The following is a 22,387-nucleotide window of genomic DNA, read 5'->3' on the forward strand; positions in this document are numbered from 1 at the left end:
CAGTTCACCCCACTGATGACATCTATCTCTTGTCCATTTTCCCCACTGGACTGGGAATGCCCAGAGGGCAGAGATTCTGTCTGACTCACAGTATCTGCCCCACTACCTGCCATTCCTGCTGCATGACAGCCATCAGTGGAATTTTATTTTTATTTATTTATTTATTTATTTATTTATTTATTTATTTTTGAGACGGAGTCTCGCTCTGTCGCCCAGGCTGGAGTGCAGTGGCGCTCACTGCAACCTCCTATTAATGGCCCAGGGGATGAGAAGGAGTGGCACATGGCAGAGAGCTGGGCTGAGTCCGGGACTAGCTCACAGCAAGATGGTGACTCGGCTGAGAGATGGAAACAGGTGGGTCTGGAGGTTCTCCTTCCTTCTCATTCATTCATTCAACAAATAGCTACTGGGGGTCTTTTATTGCCAGGCACTATTCTAGTTGCTGAAGACACAGCGGTGAACAAAGCCTCGGGAAGCTGCAGGCGAGTGCTGGGCCTATTTGCTTTCTCCAGGCGCTTTGCTCAGATCTCAGTTACTGTTTCCTTCCCTATTTTTCCTCATTGCTTAGAAGAGTTACATCTTTCACACACATCACTCAGGTTAAGCATCTAAGGAACCAAAAATAAAAGCAAGTACTAAGCAGACAAAGTCTGAAGGCTTAAAAGTCACCTTCCCCTAACACCTCTGCCCAAGCATCAACCTCTCCAGGGTTCATTCTCTAGTCTGAGACACTCCATGCTCCATTTCCTATTTTTCTGTGACTGGAAGTTCTGAGTTGCCTTCCTGGGAGAGCAAGAGTGCTTTTACTACCTCTCTCTGCCAGGTCACGTCACCGCTGACTCCACCTCTGCCCCTCCTATGTGTTGCTGGAGGAGTCAAGGAATTTGCTCCTGGCCCCTCTACCCTTCCAGGACTGGAAGATATGGGGAGGCTGCTTCCCCCACCTCTCCAGACCTGGACTGGAGGCAGGGAGGACAGTCAGTTCATCAGTCTATCTGTCCATCTTTAGGTCCATCTGTCTATTGTTGCATTCCTGCCACAGGCCAGTAGAGATCACAAACATGGAGTGGAAGCCCACACCAACTGTAGCACTCTCTAAGCCCAATTTGAGAAAGGAAGGCTCTTGTTTTGCGCCCTGTCCCCCCAGTTCACCTCCGATGCTTAGTGCCCAGTGGCTTCTGTCATCTCACCGGGAAGGGGAGGGACCAAGGAGGACTGGGGAGCAGGGGTAGGGGTGAGGAGGAGGGAGATGCTTGCCCGGACAGGCCTGGACCGGTCTGCACTGAGGCACACACACCACCTGCACCTGGGAGTGGTGGGGGGAGGGGACAGGGCTTGAGACACGACCGCCTTTTCCAGGAGGCTCCCCTACCACGTCTCGTTCCCACTCGCACCCACTCGCACCCCCTCGCCTACCACTCGCGGGGCGATTCCAGGAGTAGCTGGCAACACCACCGACTGCGCGGCCCAAGCCAAGCCAAGCCAAGCTTGGAGACCGCGCAACCCCGCCCTTGGCCCCGGCCCAAGTGTCCCGGTCGCAGTCCCCAGTCTTGCAGGGAACGTTCCCGCGCTGAGCAACTCCTGATCGCGGACTCTTGAGTTACAGGGAACTGCCTGGTCCAAGGCGAGGACAGGGAGTGCACCAGCAGAGGGAACCCACCCTGCCTCCAAGCTCTGCGGAACTTGGGCTGCACGAGAAGGAGCTGGTTTTACAGCCCTGTGGGGTGCGGGATCCGAGTTTCCCTAGGCACCTGCAGGAGAGCCCAAAAACCTTACATGAGGACATGGAAGAAGGGGTTGGATGAGCGGTGGCCCGACTGAACGGGATCCGTGCTCTGGAGTCTGCAAGTAATTAAAGCTTCTAAACCTCCAGAGATGCTCCCCGCACCCTCCTCTGAGGAATCCGCGGGCGGTGGCCTCGGCCCTGTCCTGGGACAAGGCACTGCGTCTCTGAGATTAACCCCTGTCGGGCGCGGGCGTGCCCTAGCACTGTCAGCATGAGGTCATCCTGCCAATAGGAATTTCCTGTTCCTTCAACACTGACTGGAGACAGGCCCCACCCTATGCCCAGTCCTCACCCTATGCCCAGTCCTCGGGCTCCCGGACTTACCAAATACCTGGGTCGCTCATTGCCAGGCAGCACCAGGCCCTGCCCTCCAGGCCTCATCGCTGCCGCAGACGTGGGACAGGTTTCTCGATCAATGGCTGAAAGGGAGCCCAGGTCGGCGGGCATGTTCTCTGGCGGGCATTCTCTGCACCAGAGGAGCCTGCTTTCCTGAGCACTGGCCCCACTGTGCCCCATCTTGGGTCCACCTTTCCAGTGCTTGGCAGTTAGTGTAGGAACCGAGATCTCTAGGGAAACTGAGGCCTGTTGGCAACAAGGTGTCCTGGGGGCTACCCTAAGGAAGGCACAGCTTCCTTGGAGTGAGGAGGTGTCACCTAGCAAAACTTGGACAACATTAGAAGATGCAATTAGCAGGTGAATCTTAGGCTAAGAATGTGGGTATTCACCACAAACTCTGTCTCTCCCTAGCCAGATGATGAATGTGACACAAACACCTCCCTGCTGGGGTGTGAGTTGGGTGGAAGTTCCCCGGGGCTGTGCTCATCCCCATGTCCAACGTCCTTTGCAGACAGTAGGAGTGCAATAAACCTTTGTCCACTGTTAAACTGGGAGAGTAATCATACGATTTTTCCTAGTGCTTGTGCCCTGTCTTTTCTGGCTACAGGACAGAGGGGTCTTAAGCCAGCATAGGAGGTGGGGGGGCGGGGCGAGAGGGAGGATAAGAAGGTCTCAAAAACAGCAGGCTCTGATGGGGCTGGACTTCAGCACCCTTGTGTGAGGTTCATCAAAAGAAGGGCTGAAGACTGGAGTGGGAGGAATGTTTGGGGAGATGGTAGGGATTCTGGGGGATAATGGGGTCCAAGTGTCAAAGTGTGACCACAGTAGGACAGAGGGACATCTCCTCACTTCTGGCAGGGGCTCAGCAGGTGAGGATACCAGGTGCCTTGGCTTGCTATTTGGAGCTCAAAGAGATATTGTCCCCAGGCATGCATCCTGTTTGGGCAGGTCCCTTTGGTCACAGTGTCACAGTCACAGTGGGGAGGCGCCCTCAAGTGGCTTCACAGCAGCAGACCTGGACGGGGATGGAGCTCAAGAAGGTGAGTCCCTGTGATACCCCAACTCTCTTCCCAGAAGTAACTCCATGAGGAGGTTTTGAGGGAACCAGGAAGAATAGCTCAGCAAACGGGTCCAGAGACTTTGAAACAGGAATGATGATTCATCATGTGTCTCCATTTATACCCACAGGTTGGAGAGATCTTAGAGAACTGGAATATTTAAGAATATGACATTTTATTTCTCAAATGTTTGGTATCTCCAACAATAGTAATTTTTCAAATAGCGGCCAGGCACGGTGGCTCAGGCCTGTAATCCCAGCACTTTGGGAGGCTGAGGCAGGCGGATCACCTGAGGTCAGGAGTTCAAGACCAGCCTGACGGATATGGTGAAACCCCATCTCTACTAAAAATACAAAAATTAGCTGGATGTGGTGGCGGCACCTGTAGTCCCAGCCACTCAGGAGGCTGAGGCAGGAGAATCGCTTGAACCCGAAAAGGAGGAGGTTGCAGTGAGCCAAGATCACGCCACTGCACTCTAGCCTGGGTGACACAGTGAGGCTCCATCTGAAAAAACAAACAAACAAAAACCATTTACTACTTTTTTTTATTACAAATCAGTATTTATTTATTTAAAAAATGGACACTGTAAAGAAAATGCAAAAAGAAAGTAAAAACAACTGGCTCCCCAGAGGTAAGCACTCTTTTACATTACATGTTACACATATTGTTTTGTAATTTATCCATGTAAGAATATATCATGAATCTTTTCACATGGCAGTAAATTTTCTTTTACATTATTTTTTAATGGTAGTTTAGTATTCCTTCCTGTAGGTCTGCCAAAAATCATTTAACCAATCCTACTATTGGACATTAAGCTTGCTTACAACTGTTATCCATAAACAAATCTACGCATGCATACATGATGAATTTCTTAGGATAAGTTCCTAGGAAGATAATTACGGATCACAGGTCAAATGGTATGCACATTTTTAAAGTTTTTAAAAGATGTTGGCAAATTGCCCTCCAGGAAGATTGTTTTAATCTCTAACCTCACCTACAAAGCCTGAGAAAGCCTATTTCTCCACACCCCCACCCAAATTTGGTATTCTCAATCTTTTTAACTTTCTGTCAATGTGAAAGTAGAAAATGATAATCTTTAATTGTTTAAATTCCCATTTATTTGATTATTAGTAAGGGTAAGCAAAACATCTTTTCACTATTTTCATTTGTTAGTCTGTAAATTAACTGTTGATATCATTGTTTATTATTATTATTATTATTATTTTGCCAATTTCTCTGTGCCTTTTAGTCTAAAAAGAACCCTAAGTGGGAAACAGCCTTGGCTGGTCCCCCACCAACCGCCCCTAGCTCACTGCTTTGTCAGCAGGACTAACCATTTCCCTCCTAGCGGCGCCTTGCCTCTGGCTTTCCCGCAGCATGTAAATGGCTGTCCCTACCAAAGAAAGGGGAGGTGGGAGGGTAAGACTGTTCTCTTCAGTAGAGGATGCCGGGGCTAAGATAAAGGAGACACCTAAAATCTACCCTTGGATCTTCCTTGCTGCTTTATGCACAGGCAGGACTTAAGCCCCAGAAGAGCATTCTGCTTTTTCTCCCTGATATTCTGAAAACAATATTCATACTTGCAAGGGAACATTTCTCCCTAGCAGTGCTGGGTTGAGGATCTTCCAGTTGCCTAGAGAATTGGGTTGGGGGCCTGCAGAGAACAAAGAACAGGAAACTTGCCCCCAGCCTCAGGTGTGAAAGGGAGCAGCTGCAGCCAGCACCCATGGGGCATGAAGGAGCTCTCCCAAGGGGTCGAGGACAGACAGCCATGAACCCAGCCACTCTCCACATTGCAACACTGTTAAAAGATGGCCCACCAGGAAACAAAGAGGACACAGAAGCATTAGAAGAGATATGTGAACCCTAAAGTCTCAGAGAGAAAACTAAAGGCTTTCTCTAAAATACATCAATTGTAGTAGAATTGAAGCTCCCAGGGGCAGATTCTTTTACAATCATTGTTTCATCCCAACCTCTAGTACTGGGTTCGACACATACTAGTCATTTTCTAAACATGTTTTGAAAAAAGAGTGCCACACAAAAACAGTTCACAAAATACCTGCCTTATATTTATTTTATGTTTTTTAGAGATAGGGTCTCACTCTGTTATCCAGGTTGGGGTGCAATAGTGTGATCATGGCTTACTGCAGCCTTGACCTCTTGGACTCAAGAGATCCTCCCACTTTGGCCTTCTGAGTAGCCAGAATTACAGGTGCATGCCACCACACCAGCTATTTTTTGTTTTTATTTTTTGAGATGTGGTCTTGATATGTTGCCCAGGCTGGTCTTAAACTCCTGGCCTCAAGTGACCCTTCTGCCTCCACCCCACAAAGTGCTGGGATTACAGATGGAAGTCACTGCACCTGGCCATTAGTCACTTACTAAACATGTTTTGAAAAAAGAATGGCGCACAAAAACAGTTCACAAAGTACTCGATTTGTATTTTTAATAAATGGCAGAAAGTCATTTCCTCTAATAAAAAAAGATCAGGCTATAGAAAGTAAAGAATGCCTGAAAAGGTCCAATCTTGGGACCTACAAAGCTGACCGTTTGTTAAAATGTGGGTTTTGGGCGGGTGTGGTGGCTCACGCCTGTAATCCCAGCACTTTGGGAGGCTGAGGTGGGCACATCACGAGGTCAGGAGATCGAGACCATCCTGGGTAACACAGTGAAATCCTGTCTCTACTAAAACTACAAAAAATTAGCCCGGTGTGGTGGCAGGTGCCTGTAGTCCCAGCTACTCGGGAGGCTGAGGCAGGAGAATGGCATGAATCCAGGAGATGGGTTCATGAGAGTGAGCCAAGATTGCGTTATTGCACTCCAGCCTGGGCGACAGAGCGAGACTCCATCTCAGGAAAAAAAAAAAAAGGGTGGTTTTATTCAGTAGATCGGGGATGAGGCCCAAGATTCTGCATTTCTAACAAGTTTCCACAGGAAACTTAGAACCTCACAGTTTAAGTAGAGAGGATTGAGCATTCTTAAAAGTAGCTCTGTGCAGGAAGCATTATTTATTTATTTTTTTCAGATGGCATTTGCTCTTGTAAGCCCAGGCTCAGAGGCAGCTGCAATCTCGGCTCACTGCAACCTCCACCTCCTGGGTTCAAGCTTCTCTGCCTCCCAGCTCCCAAGCGCCAACTGGATGACTGGTACCCATCACCACACCTGGCTATTTCCCCCATTTTAGTAGAGATGAGGAATTTCACCATGTTAACCAGGCACAGTCTTGAACTCCCGACTCAGTCCACCACCTCAGCCTCCCAAATTGATGGGATTACCAGTGTGAGCCACTGCACCCGGCCAGGAAGCATTACTTCTGTTCTCATCTCTCAGCACCAAGGTGAACAGCACACATTCCATGAGATACAGAGAGTCAGAGTGATGAGCCAGTGTGGAAGCCAATTACTCTAGAAATTCAACAAATATATAGAAAATGTATATTTTCTTTAGAATACAAAGACAATGATGTTCTCGGGCAGCCTTGCTGTTCAGAAACAAAGCTTTTCATCATGCTAGATCCATCCACTGAGCAGCTGGACAAATCTCAGTTTGGAAAATTATTGCCAAATGTTGTAGAATCTCCCTTGCCATGCTGGTTCTACAATTTGGTTGGAGTTCTGTACCTGGGACAGATGGATGTTTGGGAAATTACTTTGCTCCACTGAACATTGCAGACCCTGGGACTTGTGTGTGATTATTACCAAAACCATCGTTAACAAACACTGTTCCAAATTATGACTCATTCCCCTGAGCTGGCTCTTCACAGCGTCTGCTTAGCCGTACCCGTCCTGATCACCCCTTTTGTCATCTGACTTGCAGACGGGTGCCTGATCTCCTTTGATATACTGTACATGACATCCTAACAAACCCTTCTCTTTAATCAAAGGAATCAGACATATGCCACCGTCAGAAGTCAGGGTGGAGCGAACACGGAGCAGATGTGTTCCTGCAGGTCAGATGGAATGAGGGGATTTGGAACATACACTTGGCATAATCTTTAAATTAACCAGAGGATCTAATTTGAAAATAAAACCCCACATTTTTTGCGGGGCAGAGACATCATAGCCAGCAGCTTTTAGCAGTAGCAAGAAAGCAAACGTTCTGAGGCTTTTCATAAATCCATTTAGAAGTATAGCATTATGTGTGGAAATTTTTGGGCCAGAGGGTCTTACCTTTTTAGATGTCTACGGAAGAAAGAAAACAATTCCACATTCAAAAGTCAAAAGGGATATAGATCTCTGGGTCTCTGGGTCGTTGTTTTTTTTTTTTTTTTTTTTTTTTGGAGACAGGGTCTCACTCTGTCGCCCAGGCTAGAGTGCAGTGGCCTGATCTCAGCTCACTGCAACCTTCACCTCCCGGGTTCAAGTGATTCTTCTGCCTCAGTCACCTGAGTAGCTGGGATTACAGGCATGTGCCACCATGCCCAGCCAATTTTTGTATCTTTGGTAGAGTTGGGGTTTCACCATATTGGCCAGGCTGGTCTCAAACTCCTGACCTCATGATCTGCCCACCTCAGTCTCCCAAAGTCCTGGGATTACAGGCATGAGCGACCGCGCTGATCTCTGGGTTTTAAAGCAGCCTTTGAATAAAGGCAGTATACTACTTGTCTACACATGTTCGTTTTTAAAAATCACATTTCTAGGTGTACATTCACAGCAGAATAAAAATATGTGTGTGTTTTATTTTCTCTGTGTGTGTTTTATTTTTCACAATTCAGCAGGGCTGTTTTCTTTCCAGGGGGGAAAATGTGCTCAACAAAGGGCCTGTAATGATGGACATGCTCAAGAAGTGCTGGGATAAGATGCAGGTGTTGAGCCAGAGGTTGGACTAACTATTTAGGACAGACCTTGTAAGCCTGAGATGTCTGAGAGTCTGTGTCTGACACATCCACCTGTCTCCACTCCAGCTCAAGGTGCTGCATGGCTGAGGAAGGGCCATGCTGGATGTGGTTCCCTGGGTCCAGTGCCCTCCCATACGACCTGTCTGTTCTGGATCCCGGGTGCTGCCTGCCAAGACTGTGCCAGTAGACCCCCATCCTGCCCTGCACTGGCTCTTCACCCAGACCACTCTTCCTGGAAAACAATATCTGCTTCCTCCCAGTTCCCTTTTGGCTGTCAGTATCAGTTCTGGGAATGAAGAGACCGATTAAACTGCTCTCCCAGAATTTCTCTCCTTTATCCACAAATAGGTGCCTTATTTCCATTATTTTCACCGCTAGGAGATGGGGTAAGAAAATGGAAAGACTAGGCCGGGCACAGTGGCTCACGCCTGTAGTCCCAGCACTTTGGGAGGCCAAGGCAGGCAGATCACGAGGTCAGGAGTTCGAGACATGACTGGCCAGCATGGTGAAACCCCATCTCTACTAAAGATACAAAAAATTAGCCGGGTGTGGTGGTGCGTGCCTATAATCCCAGCTACTCGGGAGGCTGAGGCAGGATAATCTTTTGAACTCGGAAGGTGGAGGTTGCAGTGAGCCGAGATTGCACTCCAGCCTGGGGAACGGAGCAAGACTCCATCTCAAAAAAAAAACCAAAACAACAACAACAACAAAAAAACCCAAAACAAACAAAAAAAAGAAAGAAAGAAAAGAAAATAGAAAGACTATCTTTGTTTATATAGATTTCAGTTCTAGCTCTGCCACTTTCTGTCCAGTGACTTGAAGCAGGTCAGGCAGTTTCTCTGAGCCTCTTAGCTAGCCCCATTCTTTATGCATCTATGTAATGTGTATTGAACTTTCACTGCATGTCAAGCACTGTGCTGGTTTGAAGGATGTGACAATGAATAAGATGTCATCCCTGCCCCCAAGGAATTTATAATCTAGTGGGGGAGATGTAAATAAACAGAAAATACCAATGCAGGGTGTAGGTGACAACAGAGTCAGTATAGGATAGAAGACAGCACAAAGGAGGGGCACCTGTCCAGCCTCATTTTCCCTGAGGAGGCAGCTTCTGGTGAGGATGAAGGACCAGCAAGCATTAATTGGATGAAGGGTGAGGTGCAGCAAATAGTGAGAGTATGCAGAGTCCAGGGACCTGCACAGTGTTCACTGTGGCTACAGCTTGCATTAGGGGAATGCATGTGGAAAGGGACCAAGGGAAGAGGTGAGAAATGAGGCTTTCTAGGCAATTAGGAGCCAGAGGTTGAAGGCCCATGCAAGGTTTCGCATAAGGAGTTTGGACTGAAGGATCTGGAGGGGGAAATGAAAGGTCTTGATTCCTCCCCTTCTCCATCCTGCCTCATTCACTTCCTTTTCAAGTCCTGTTGTTCCATTTCCAAAATACCATCCCAGATCCTTCAACTTCTCCATAGCCACTACCTTCTTCCTCTAGTTGATTATAATCCAAACAAGCCAAAGTTTTACTTCTCTGGCACAAGTGAGAGAAGGTTCTGGTCTGAGCTAAAATCGTGACAGTTGTGTAAGGAAAAGTGGATCCATTTGAGTCCTAAGAAGATAGACTCTTCCCATAATGAGTGAGGCACTTGGGATACAGATATGAGTAAAAACTGACACAGTCTCTGCTGTTACAGATGTTATCATCCTCTTGGGGGGACAGAGGTTAACAAATGATCACACAAATGGTAAAGTTGCAACAGGAACAAGTGTTATGAAGGTCTTGCCATGGTACCTGGTATCTGGTCCAATCAGGGCCTTTAATTGGAAGAGAGATCCTAGTGAAGACTGTCAGAGAATGTCAGGTTGTGCTTGAGCTGAAACCTAAGAATGAGTAGCAGTTCATTAAGCAGTTAGCTTAGGTGGGAAGGGGTGCCCATTCTGGTTAGGAGCACCAGGCAGTGAAGAGGACACTGGGCATGGGGGACTAGGAGAGGGGCAGAGAGAGCCAGGAGAGGAGGGATCGCTTGGTGCAAGACGAGGCTGGAGAGGAAGGCAAGAGGAGACTGTCAGTCTTCACAGGTCATGGGAGAGAGCTTCACCTTTCCCCAAGGAGCAACCGGAAGTCCCGAAGGATGTTCAAGTCGGCAGTGTGGTGGAGGTCGGTTTGTATTTTGAAAGGCACACTTTGCTCCTGTGTTGGAGACTGGATTAATCTACTTGAATGAATGACAGAGAAAATGACAGAGGAGCTGAAAAATTTCCCAGAGACAGAGGGATAATGCTCACAGCTATGACCTGGTTGTTAAGACTGGAACATACAGTATGTGTCACCGAGTTATGGTAGAAAAAATGGACAGAGAAGTAGTTGGTTCAGAGGGGAAGCCTTTGCAAAATCCACTTAGTGTAATAGGCAAATCAGCTGCAAAGAATATACTCTTTTTGCCTCTCTAAGAAAAACCGTGGGGACTCACTTCTACTATATGGAAGCATTTACAGATTACAAAAATTTTTCAAGAAAACAAAAAATGGTTTTTGCTAATACAGTAAAATGCAATGTAGATTTCCAAACACTGCTAGAATCACAAAATCTATTCGAAATTAAAACACATCCTAATAGCTTAAAAAAGAAAACCCAGGCCAGGCGCGGTGGCCCACGCCTGTAATCCCAGCACTTTGAGAGGCTGAGGTGGGCGGATCATGAGGTCAGGAGTTCAAGACCAGTCTGACCAACATGGTGAAACCCATATCTACTAAAAATACAAAAATCAGCCAGGTGTGGTGGTGCGAGCCTGTAATCCCAGCTACTCAGGAGGCTGAGGCAGGAGAATCTCTTGAACCCAGGAGGCAGAGGTTGCAGTGAGCCAAGATTGCACCACTGCACTCCAGCCTGGAGTGACAGGTGAAATCCCATCTCAAAAAAAAAAAAAAAAAGACAGAAAGAAAAGAAAACCCATTTGGAATGGATAGGAGAAGGCAGAGAAAAGGTAATAATCTTTTTCTGTTACTTTCAATCCAGAAATCCCGTTGCTGCTGCTGTTTCTATCCTGGAGCTGCAGCATAAGAAACTGTCTGCTCAGCATCTCCATGAGACTAAAATTTCAAAAAGTGAATACAAACTCTCAATGCCCAATTACTTTGTTTGTAGAAAAGATGACACCTGAAGCTTTGGAATGGAGTGGGGGACCCAACTATACTCTTGCAAAACCAACATACGTTTTCCAGAACACCACGGTCAATAGTGGGAAATGCCTGCTGGCAGGAAGCTTTTAAATTACTGATACCATTAGGCACAGCAGACATGATTTGAGCAAACATCTCTTAGAGTCAAAATATGAATGGATAATGGAATCTATGAAAGGAAGGATCAATGAGTATTGTAATTTGCAAATACAGAGAGATGGGCAGATGCCTAGGGAGACAGTTGAACATTGGGATTACACGTCATCCCCAGGTTTTTACAAAATCTTTGACTTGGGAGTAAATAGCCTGGCTATAGAGTGTGTAATAGTTACAAAATGTTTAAAATGTTTTCTAAGATTTCAGTTTAAGATGGTGGTTCTCAACCAGAGGCAACTTTGCCCCGAGGGGATATCTGGAACTATCTAGAGACATTTTTGGTTGTCATAAGTGGTGGGATTTGAGGTGCTTCTTGTATCTAGTGGGTAGAAGCCAGGGCTGCTGCTAAACATCCTATGATGGACAAGATCTCTTCCACTCTCAGCCACAATGAAAGATTATCCAGCCCAAGATGTCATTAGTGCCAGGGTTAAGAAGCCCTGGCATAAGAAGAATGGTATGAAAGATTTTAAAAGGGACCGAAGTCCATAACTCCTTGAAACAGGATGTGTACCCCACAGCAGGAAGGAGGGCCCTGTTAAGGAAGAGGGAGGGAAGCTGTGTTCCTGCTGTAAAACTTGCCGGGACCAAGTGCAAAGAAAAGCCTGGAACCTCAGGCAGTCACTGTGACTGAATTATGTTGTTCCCCTCAGCCCCACTTTTTGTTGCTAGCTGGCTCTGATAAAATCAATTAGTTTTGAGAATCTTGAATATACAAGAAAGTAATAGAGAAAAATGTATTAATAAAACATGAAGAGTGTTGTTGTCAGTCTACATGGGCTGCTGCCAATCCCTCAGATTCAGGTTCAAAGGCAGACTGGAAAGTGACAAGAGCTGAGCTACTACATTGTCCTGATTCCAAGACAAGTTGCTCGCTGGGTTGTGATGTTGGAAAGGCTCACAGCTCTGCGTGGGGTTTGGGAGCCCAGCCAGGACTTGTGACAAGCCCACACTTCACCAACAAGTGTCAGGGCCTCACCGCACACCACCTCTGGCATGTCTAGCTCCTTACCATGTCTTCTGTACCATGTGAAAGAAACTCACCTATGTTCACAAGTCACAAAATGAACTGGGATTTGGAACGGCAGAGAATTTTGTCTCAATTCAAGCATATTTTTAAGCTTTTAGATGTCCAAGAATCTGCAGTCCGATTTCCTTGCCTGCTATTTAAAAGTGCTTTATCTTCACTTTCCTGCTTAGCTTGGAAATGTATCTGCGTCTTCCTAAGTCTGTCCTCACACCTGCTTCTGAACTGGGTCTCTCTTGAGGATTTGTTATAACGATTCTGTTTTCTGTAACTTCTCTTGTTTCTTCTCCTGCCTTGGCTTCTTCCTTTCTATTTACCAACAAATCTAAAACCCCAACCCTAAAATCAAACACGACAAACAACTCCCTTTGTCTGGATCAATGGTATCCACTGGAGTTGTGCAAGATGGTGGTACTGTATCTACCTTATGGAGTTAATGTAAAGATTAAATGATTTAGTATCTATAAAGCTCAAAACAATGCTTTATAGATAACAATAAATGTTAACTAGTTACTGTTATTTAAATGATTTCGATGCTCAACATCAATCCTCTCGACATATTTTTCTATTCCTGGGTTGCTTCTTTTGACTCATCTCCTGGGTGTTATAATTCCTAAGTTTTTGCTTGTGTGCTTGAGAATGTTGCTCTGTTACTTTTTTATTTAGAGGACATTCAGGCTGGTTATAAATTTTGTCACTAAATTTTTCTTTTCTCTACACTTTTGTAGACATTTCTCAAAAAAGTGTTTCTAGAGAAAATAACTTCATAGGAAAAAAAAGTTGATAGACACCTTCTTAACAAAGTGATTATAAGTTAACATCAATATCATCAATACTGGGACAGCCTGACTTCCTGTATCCATCCATGTTTACGATTGGCTTTTGCCATCTGGATGCCCATAAGATTTTTTTTTTTTTTTTTTTTTTGAGACGGAGTCTCGCTCTGTCACCCAGGCTGGAGTGCAGTGGCGCGATCCTGGCTCACTGCAACCTCTGCCTCCCGGGTTCAAGCGATTCTCCTGCCTCAGCCTCCCAAGTAACTGGGACTACAGGCGCCCGCCACCAGGCCAGGCTAATTTTTTGTATTTTTAGTAGAGACGGGGTTTCACTGTGTTAGCCAGGATGGTCTCGATCTCCTGACCTCGTGATCTGCCCGCCTCAGCCTCCCGAAGTGCTGGGATTATGGGCCTGAGTCACCGCGCCCGGCCAAGATTCTTGCTTTATAATTCCAGTTTATTATCTTCACCAGCATATGTCTTGGTATTAGTCATTCTGTATCATTTTCTTCCCTTGCGGGGGGGTCTTTGCATCTCAAGATTTATGTATTCAATGCAGACAAAAAGTTTCTTTGATATCTTGATATTGTTCTGTTCTCTTTTTTAGGAACACCGAATTAGTTATATGTTTGATTTCCTCTGCTTTTCATATCTATATTTCTGCAATCTTTTTAAATATCCTTATTTTTTCTGTTTCATTTTGGATGATTTCCTTAAACGTATCCACATGAACTCTACCACATTTCAGCCAAAATTACATGGCCCTGTGGTTTTTTTTTTTTTTCATTTCTTTCCCAAGGTCTGCAGTTCATTTTTCATCTTTCTTTGTTGTCTTGTCATCTGCACTTTGAATGCTTCTGTCTGTTGCATCTCTTCTCTTCAGTTTCTTTCTTTTCGGAGAAAGCATATTGTTCCATAATTTTATTGAGATAATGGAAGACTGTTTGTAGAAACTCTTCCCCTTTGTCTTTGGATAATTTCTATTGTGATTTACTTTGCGTTTTTTATGCAAAGATCCTGTTTATGTTTCATCTTTTTCTTTGAATGTGGTTATCTAACTACCAAAATGTAGTAGAAAGGTTAAGGGTCTCCAATTTTCTCTCATTTAATTTTTTTTTTGCCCTTGGGGCAATTCTCCCCGCAGCTGTCAGCATTCAGGAGTCTGTGGTTATTAATGGAGAGTGCTTTAAGTCCCAGTCTCCCTCTGTTGTGATCCGACCATCACTGCTTTCCTCTATTACCTTCCTCTTCCTGTTGGCCATGTCATCAACTTAGGATGTAGAAATGGCCCATGGCATTGAACTAGAACCCTCTGGACTTCCACCTCTATCCCAAAGGACCTTTTCACAACGATGACACTTACTTTTGGGAGAATATATACTCTGCTCATTCAGAGGTTCTAAAAAACACATTGTAATGGACATGCCATCCAGCTCCCTGCTCAGGACTAAAGGACTTGTTTGTCCAGTGCCTAGGAGTGCTGCCAGCAAGCAGCCCTCAGCCATCAGCTTTCTTTGGAATTGCCTTGTCTGGAGAGAGTTGCAGTGCCCAGGGTCATGCCTTCTTCCTAGGGAAGCTTGTATGCAATGGGTGGTTGATGCAGGGATATGAAAGTCCAGCCCCAGCTGGGGCCCAATGGCTTATACCTGTAATCCCAGCACTTCGGGAGGCTGTGGCAGGAGGATCACTTGAGGCCAGGAGTTCAAGATCAGTTTCAGCAATGTGGTAGGCACCCCCTCCAACCTCCAGCTTTACAAAAAAATAATAATAATTAAAAAAAAAAAAACAGCCGGGCATGGTGGCTCACACCTGTAATCTTAGCACTTTGGGAGGCTGAGGCGGGCAGATCACGAGGTTAGGAGATGGAGACAATCCTGGCTAACACGGTGAAACCCCATCTCTACTAAAAATACAAAAAATTAGCCTGGCGTGGTGGCGGACGCCTGTAGTCCCAGCTACTTGGGAAGCTGAGGCAGGAGAATGGTGTGAACCCGGGAGGCGGAGTTTGCAGTGAGCCGAGATAGCACCACTGCACTCCAGCCTGGGTGACAGAGCGAGACTCCGTCTCAAACAAAACAAACAAACAAACAAAAAACCAAATTAGTCAAGTGTGGTGGCACTCACCTGTAGTCTCAGCTGCTGGGGAGGCTGAGGTGGGAGGATGTCTTGAGCCCAGGAATTTGAGGCTGCAGTGAGCTATGATCACCACTGCACTCCAGCCTGGACAACAGAACAGGACTCTGTCTCTTTAATAAATAAACAAACAAACAAATAAAAAGTCCAGCCCCCTCACCTGAACTCAGGACATCTCTGAAGGGCCATCCCAACTCCAGACATCCCTGTGGGTAGAAATGAGGCCTTTGTCAAGACAGCATTACAGTTCAATTCCCTTCTCTGCCCTGTCTTGCTCCTTTTTCTCCCCTTCCCCAGGTGATGATTCCTATAAAAACACTCCCCAGTAAAGGTCCTGTATTTTCTTTTCTTTTTTTTTTCTTCTTTCTTTTTTTTGAGATGGGACTACAGGCGCCTACCACCATACCCGGCTAATTTTTTTGTATTTTTAGTAGAGATGTGGTTTCACCATGTTAGCCAGGATGGTCTCGATCTCCTGACCTGGTGATCTGCCCATCTCGCCCTCCCAAAGTGCTAGGATTACAGGCGTGAGCCACCGCTCCCTGCCAAGGTCCTGTATTTTCAACCCTGTCTCAGATTCTGCTTCCCGGGAAACCCAGCTGGAGACTCTCATGTGTTGAAATACATGGTGGCTCTCTGCAGGATCTCTTGTCTCTATCTAGATTCATAGACTTGGACAGCGTGGACTCATCGAAGATAACCTCTTTTCTTTATTTTTTACCCCATGAGTTTGGAGGTATGGGAATGGAGTAAAAAAAAATTTCATTCTTGCTATATGTAAGAAGAATCCAGAGTCAAAAGAACTAATTTTAAAAACTTTTTATTTTTATATAATTTCAAATTTTCAGAAAAGTTGCAAACGTAGTACAAAGAGCTTCTGTATAGACTTTAGATTCACCAACAGTTTGTACATTGCACCCATTTGCTTAATCACTCTCTCTCATATATGTATTATATATATGCTTATTACTATTATTATTTGAACCATTTGAGAGAAAGTAGCAGACACGCTGGTTTCTTTATTCCTAAATGCTTCAGTGTGTATTTCCTAAGAACCAGGACATTTTCTTACATGATCGTATTATAGTGATAACAATAGGGAAGTTTAACAATGTTACAAAATTATCTATCAATCCATAGTCTGCTTTCACTTTTGTCAATTGTCCCAACTACGTCCTTTGTAGCTATTCTTTTCTGGTCCTGAATCTAATCCAGAATCATTCTTTGCACTTAGTTGTCGCGAATCTTTAGTTTCTGTAATCTATGACAGTTCCTCTGTCGTTTCTGCTTTTTGTGACTTCGACATTTTTGAAAGGTAGAGGTCAGTTATTTTGCAGAATGTTCCTCCATTGAAGTTTGTTTGCTGTTTCTTTGTGACTGGATCTAGGTTTTTCATTTTTGACAGACACGCCACAGTATGATGCTGTGTTACTGTCTGTGTATCATAACATGATGTCAGTTTGTCCCAGTATTCATGATGTTAACTTTGGCCACTTTGTTAAGAAGGCGTCTACCAACTTTTTTTTCCTGTAAAGTTATTATTTTCCTTTTGTGATTAGTAAGTAATTTAGGGAGATGTTTTGAGATTAGGTAAATATTCTGTTAGTTATCAAACTTTCACCCAATAATTCCAGCATCCATTGATAATTTTAAAACTCTGTCTTTTCTTTCATGTTTATTATTTCCTCTATGTGTAAGGAAACATTGTCTGTGTGTATATATTTAAATCAGAGTGGACTTGTGGGTTCTTATTTTATTCAGTGGGCAATAATTCATCCAATTTGATGCTCAAATTGTTTTCTCATAATTATTTAGTTTGATTCCCAAGTTGTTTAAGATTTGGCCAGTGGGAGCCTCTTCAGGTAGGCTTCTGTGTCCTTTAGACATGTTCCCATCATATTTAGAACACATCAGTCTTCTCTATTGAAACAAGATGTTTCAGGTCCATATTACACTTTCCCTGCCCCATCCCTGAAATTAGCCTTTTCTCCAAGGAGCCATTATTTTTCTCTCTCTTTCTCTCTCTCTCTGTCTCCCCCAACCCTCCTATCTACCTATCTGCCTACCTACCTACCTACCTACCTATCTCTAGCTCTATATTTATATCTATAAATTAAAAGGCATATAGTATAGATCATTGATACTGATACCTCTATTCCAATCTAACACTACAAGATTTATTCTGGGATTTCCCTTTCCATATTTGTAACTCTCTTCAGCAGTGAGAAATCTGGCTTCCATTTTCCTCAATAAATTTACTAATTTTCTCCAGCCTAGAATTCAGAAAGTAGCTTCTGAATTGCTAACATATCCCATTGTGAAAAAGCCAATCTACTAATTAGAATTAAGTATGTGTTTAATTCTAATTAATAGATTAGATTAGTAATTAAAAAGGGTCTTTTTCTTTGCTAGGTAAAATTTACATAAAGCAAAACTGAAGAGATTTGATCAATGTCTATACCCATGTAACTATCATACAATCAAGATATAAATAAAATATTTCCATCGGCCCATAAAGTTCCCTCATGCCTTCTTTTAGTAAATTCCTGTGCCCCAAAGGTAATTACTGTTCTGAATTCTATCACCACAGGTTAATTGTGTCTCTTCTATTTTTGTAGAGACAGGGTTACTGTAAGCTGGAATTCCTGGGCCCAAGTGATCCTCCCGTCTCAGCCTCTCAAGTAGCTGGGACTATAGGAACACACCACCGTGCTCAGCTAATTTTAAAAATTTTTGTAGAGAGAGGATCTTGCTATGTTGGCTAGGCTGGTTTTGAACTCTAGGCCTCCAGCAATCCTCCCACCTTGGCTTCCCAAAGTGCTGGCATTACAGTCATGAGCCACTGTGCCCCACCAATTTATGCCTGTTCTTGAACTTCATATAAATGGAAAATATTGTATGTGCTCTTTTGCATCTAGCTTTGTTTATGCAAAATAACATTTCTGAGATTTAGCCATGTTTTGGCATGTATCAGTTGTTACATTCATTTTTATTACCAAGATATAGTCCATTATGTGAATATATTACAATCGGCTTATCCATTCTCCTATTGATGGACATTTGATTGCTTTGGCTATTGAAATAAAGTTGCTATAAACATTCGCATAAAAATCTCTTTAAGGAAAAGTGTTTTTGTTTTTCTTGAGTAAATACTTAGCATGTCATAGAATGGTTGTATGTTTAACATTATAAGAAACTGCCAAACCAGTTTTAAAGTAGTTGTTTCCTTTTATCTTCCTACCCACAATGGATGAGAGTTCCAGTTGCTCCACATTCTTGCCAAAATTTGGCAGTTGTAAATCATTTTCACTGTAGCCATTCTGGTGGATGTGCGATGTTATCTCATGACGACTGTCACTGCATTTCTCTGATGGCAAATGATGCTGAGCATCTTTTCATGTGCTTAGTGGTTATTTGCATACCTTCTTTTATGAAATGGCTGTTCGTTCAATTTTTTTTTTTTTTTTTTTTTTTTTTTTTGAGATGGACTCTCGCTCTGTCACCAGGCTGGAATGCAGTGGAAGCGATCTCGGCTCACTGCAACCTCTGCCCTGGGTTCGCTACTGCGGCCTCAGCCTCCTGAGTAGCTGAGACTATAGGCGTGTGCCACCACGCCCAGTTAATTTTTGTATTTATTTATTTATTTATTTATTTATTTATTTATTTAGTAGACACAGGGTTTCACCACGTTGGCCAGGATGGTCTTGATCTCTTGACCTCATGATCTGTCCGCCTCGGCCTCCCAAAGTGCTGGGATTACAGGTGTGAGCCACCACGCCCTGCCTGTCTGTTCAATCTTTTGCCATTTTTAATTGGGCTGTTTGCCTATTCACTATAGATTTGTAGGATTTCTTTATATATTCTGAATATAAGTCTTTTGTCAAATATATGTATTGTAACCATTTCTCTGAAAAATAATTACAATACAGTGGAGAAAAATAATTACAATACATATATTCTCCTTTTCATCTCATTTTCTCAGTGGTGTCTTTTCTTTTCTTTTCTTTTTTCTTTTTTTGAGGCAGAGTCTCACTCTGTCACCCAGGCTGGAGTGCAGTAGTGCAATCTCAGCTCACTGCAACTTCCGCCTCTTGAGTTCAAACAATGCTCCTGCCTCAGCCTCCCAAGTAGCTGGGATTACAGGTGCCCGCCACCATGCCCGGCTAATTTTTGTATTTTTGTGGAGAGGAGGTTTTGCCATGTTGACCAGGCTGGTCTTGATCAATGGTGTCTTTTGATAAGCAGATTAGTTTGATTTCAATGCTGTCCAGTTTATCAAAATTTCCTTTTATGTTTAGTGATTTCTGTGTCCTTTCTAGGAAATCTTTACCTATTCTTTTTTTTTCTTTTTCATACTAAAAGCTTGGTAGCTTTAGCTTTTATATTTAGAGCTATAATCAATCTCAGTTTAATTTTATGTGTGGCATACAATAGGGGTCAAGGCTCATATGTTTTTCTGTACGTTTATCCCATTGTTTCAGCTCCATTTATTGAAAGATTTTCTTTGCCTCCATTGAATTACCTTGGTGCCTTCTTTGAAAATCAATTGTCTGTATATTTGTGGGCCTATTTATGGACTCTGTTCTCTTCCATTAACCTATTTTTCCCTTATTACATGACTACCACATTATCTTGACTCCTGTAGCTTTATAGTAAAATTTGAAATCAGGTAGTGTGTGTTCTAAAGCTTTGTTCTTTTTTTTGAGACAGAGTCTCGTGTTGCCCAGGCTGGAGGGCAGTTGCGCAATCTTGGCTCACTGCAACCTCTGTCTCCCGGGTTCAAACCTTTGTTCTTTTTTAAGATTGCTTTGACTACTCTAGGTCCTTGCATTTCCACATATATTTTATAATTAGCCCATCTGTTTCCACAAAAATGTCCTTTGAGATTTTGATTGATATTAATCTATAGATTAATTTGGGGAGGAATTAAAATCTTAATAATAATGTCTTCTAATTTATGAACTTGATGTAAGCTTGAGTTACATCAAGTTTACAGACTTTGACCCTTTGACTTTCTCTCGTGCAATGCATATATGCATGCATGTATGTATATGTATGTCTATATATGTTGGACAGCTGTAGTCAGTAGACAGCTGTAGTCAGTAGAAAGTTCTTTGTTCTACTTCCGTTGAGTTGAAAATTATAACTTCAACCTCCAGCAACTGGATAAGAGCAGAGAATCAGAAACAGGGATATTATGTACATAAGCTGATTCTGGGAAAAGTTGGCAATAAGGATGATGAGGAGAGAGGCATGGGCTCCTCTGTACTTGGAGGCAGCATAGAACCTGGCTCTCCTAGCTGTTGGTCCAATGTGGCTCACGGCACTGGTGGGAAAGTGATGGTTAGAAATGGGGAAAAACATCCAGAGCTGATATTATGGAATGCTTGGAGGAGAGATAAATGGCCTAAATTCTGGCTGAAGAGGCTGGTTATTTCAGGAAGCTGATGAGAAAAGTGGCCATCATAGACAGATACGTCCCATGTAAATAAGTCTTCCCTAGAGTAGCATATGTCCCATTCAGAACTAGGCTGAGTCTTTGAGTCTGAATGATAAACAGATCTTCACTTCTCAGGGCTGGTAAATTGTGTGAATATTTCACTGCCATAGAACATATCAACAACAACATAATCTAAAAATAACCACCATTGATTGGGTAGTCATTTTGTGCCAGACTCAATACTACCAATTTACATATATTTCATTTTTCACAACAATCTTTTGAGTTAGGTAACATTAGCTATATGTTACAGCTGAAGAAACTAAGGATTTGAATGGTGACGTGGACCAGGACCACATGTCTAGCAAACGGGAAAGCCCTTACGTTAACCCCCATACCTCCCAGTCTCTCTGCATAGCATTGATCTATAGTCACTTCCAATCTCACAGTCTTAATGTCCCTGAGACCTTGTCATCCTGGGGGAAGCCCCACTGATGTCTAATTTGCCTTCTTGGCAACTTCTCTTCCCCATAAATCTAGACCAAGGCCAGGGTGAGCCTCTCTGTCAGATTCTGTCTCCACCGGGCCCTAATTAGCCCAATGGAGATGGAACACCATGCCATCAGGGGTGGAAATTAGACTTGGGAAATCCCTGGTGGTGTTTAGGCCATTATTACTCAGCCTGGGCTTGCTTCTGGGCTTTTAAGTGCATTAGTGCACTCTGCATTGACTTGACTGGCTGCTCTGTGCTGACTGACTTGTCAAATTATCTCTCATTTGTACAGCTCACCTGATGTTGTTGAAGCACTTTCCTGGCATTGGGAGCTGCTGGTTCATCCTGAGGGATCTGGGGACTGGGCCTAGTTTTACAGATGGAGAAGCTGAGACAGAGCTCTTTTGAGTAAGTGTGTGGTTGGTTTCCTTCAAATGTTTAATGTTTGCAACTGCAGTGATTTTTTTTTTTTTTTTTTTCATGTGGAAAGATCTAAAGTTTCAATTTGGCTACATAATGAGCCTTAGAATGAGGCCATGTTTCAAGGTATCAAAGTGAAGCATAGAGGGGATCAATTTGTTATTGAATATGTAAGCCACCCAAAGGAATAGCCAGGATCTAGGGGTTGACAGCCATTATCTCCATCATCTGGAGTCACAGGCTAGTGGTCTAAAGTTACACAGCTGTTCTTGTTGCCCTAATGGAAGTGGTTTACCAGAGGCTGCCCAAGAATGACAGCAGAACCAATACAGAGCTATGGTCTTGTGAATCCACCTTAGATCAATGCCATGTCCCCACCTGGTAGGCAAAGGGGCTAGTTAGAAGGGAAGGGAATTCATCAATTCATCCCATCAACCCATATCCATCAATTCATCCATCTATCCATGCATCTACCCATTCCTGCACCCATCCTTCCCACACATTTGAATGAGCAACTACTAAGTACTAGGTTTCACACTTGATAGGCACTTAGGATGAGGCTGGTTGGATGGAGTCTCAAGCAAATATTCAGCCAGGCAAAGAACAGTCTCCAGACGTGGTTCAGATGAAAAGAACTCCAAAAGGCAGCAGTCGAGGCCAGGGCATCAGCTCCCCTGCACCAGCAGAGAGACACACAGAATGGGAGTCAAAATAACCCACTCAACAAGCTGGAGCAAACAGCCCAGCGTTG

This window comes from Papio anubis, chromosome 7, assembly GCF_008728515.1.
Source record: "Papio anubis isolate 15944 chromosome 7, Panubis1.0, whole genome shotgun sequence".
Classification (NCBI taxonomy): domain Eukaryota; kingdom Metazoa; phylum Chordata; class Mammalia; order Primates; family Cercopithecidae; genus Papio; species Papio anubis.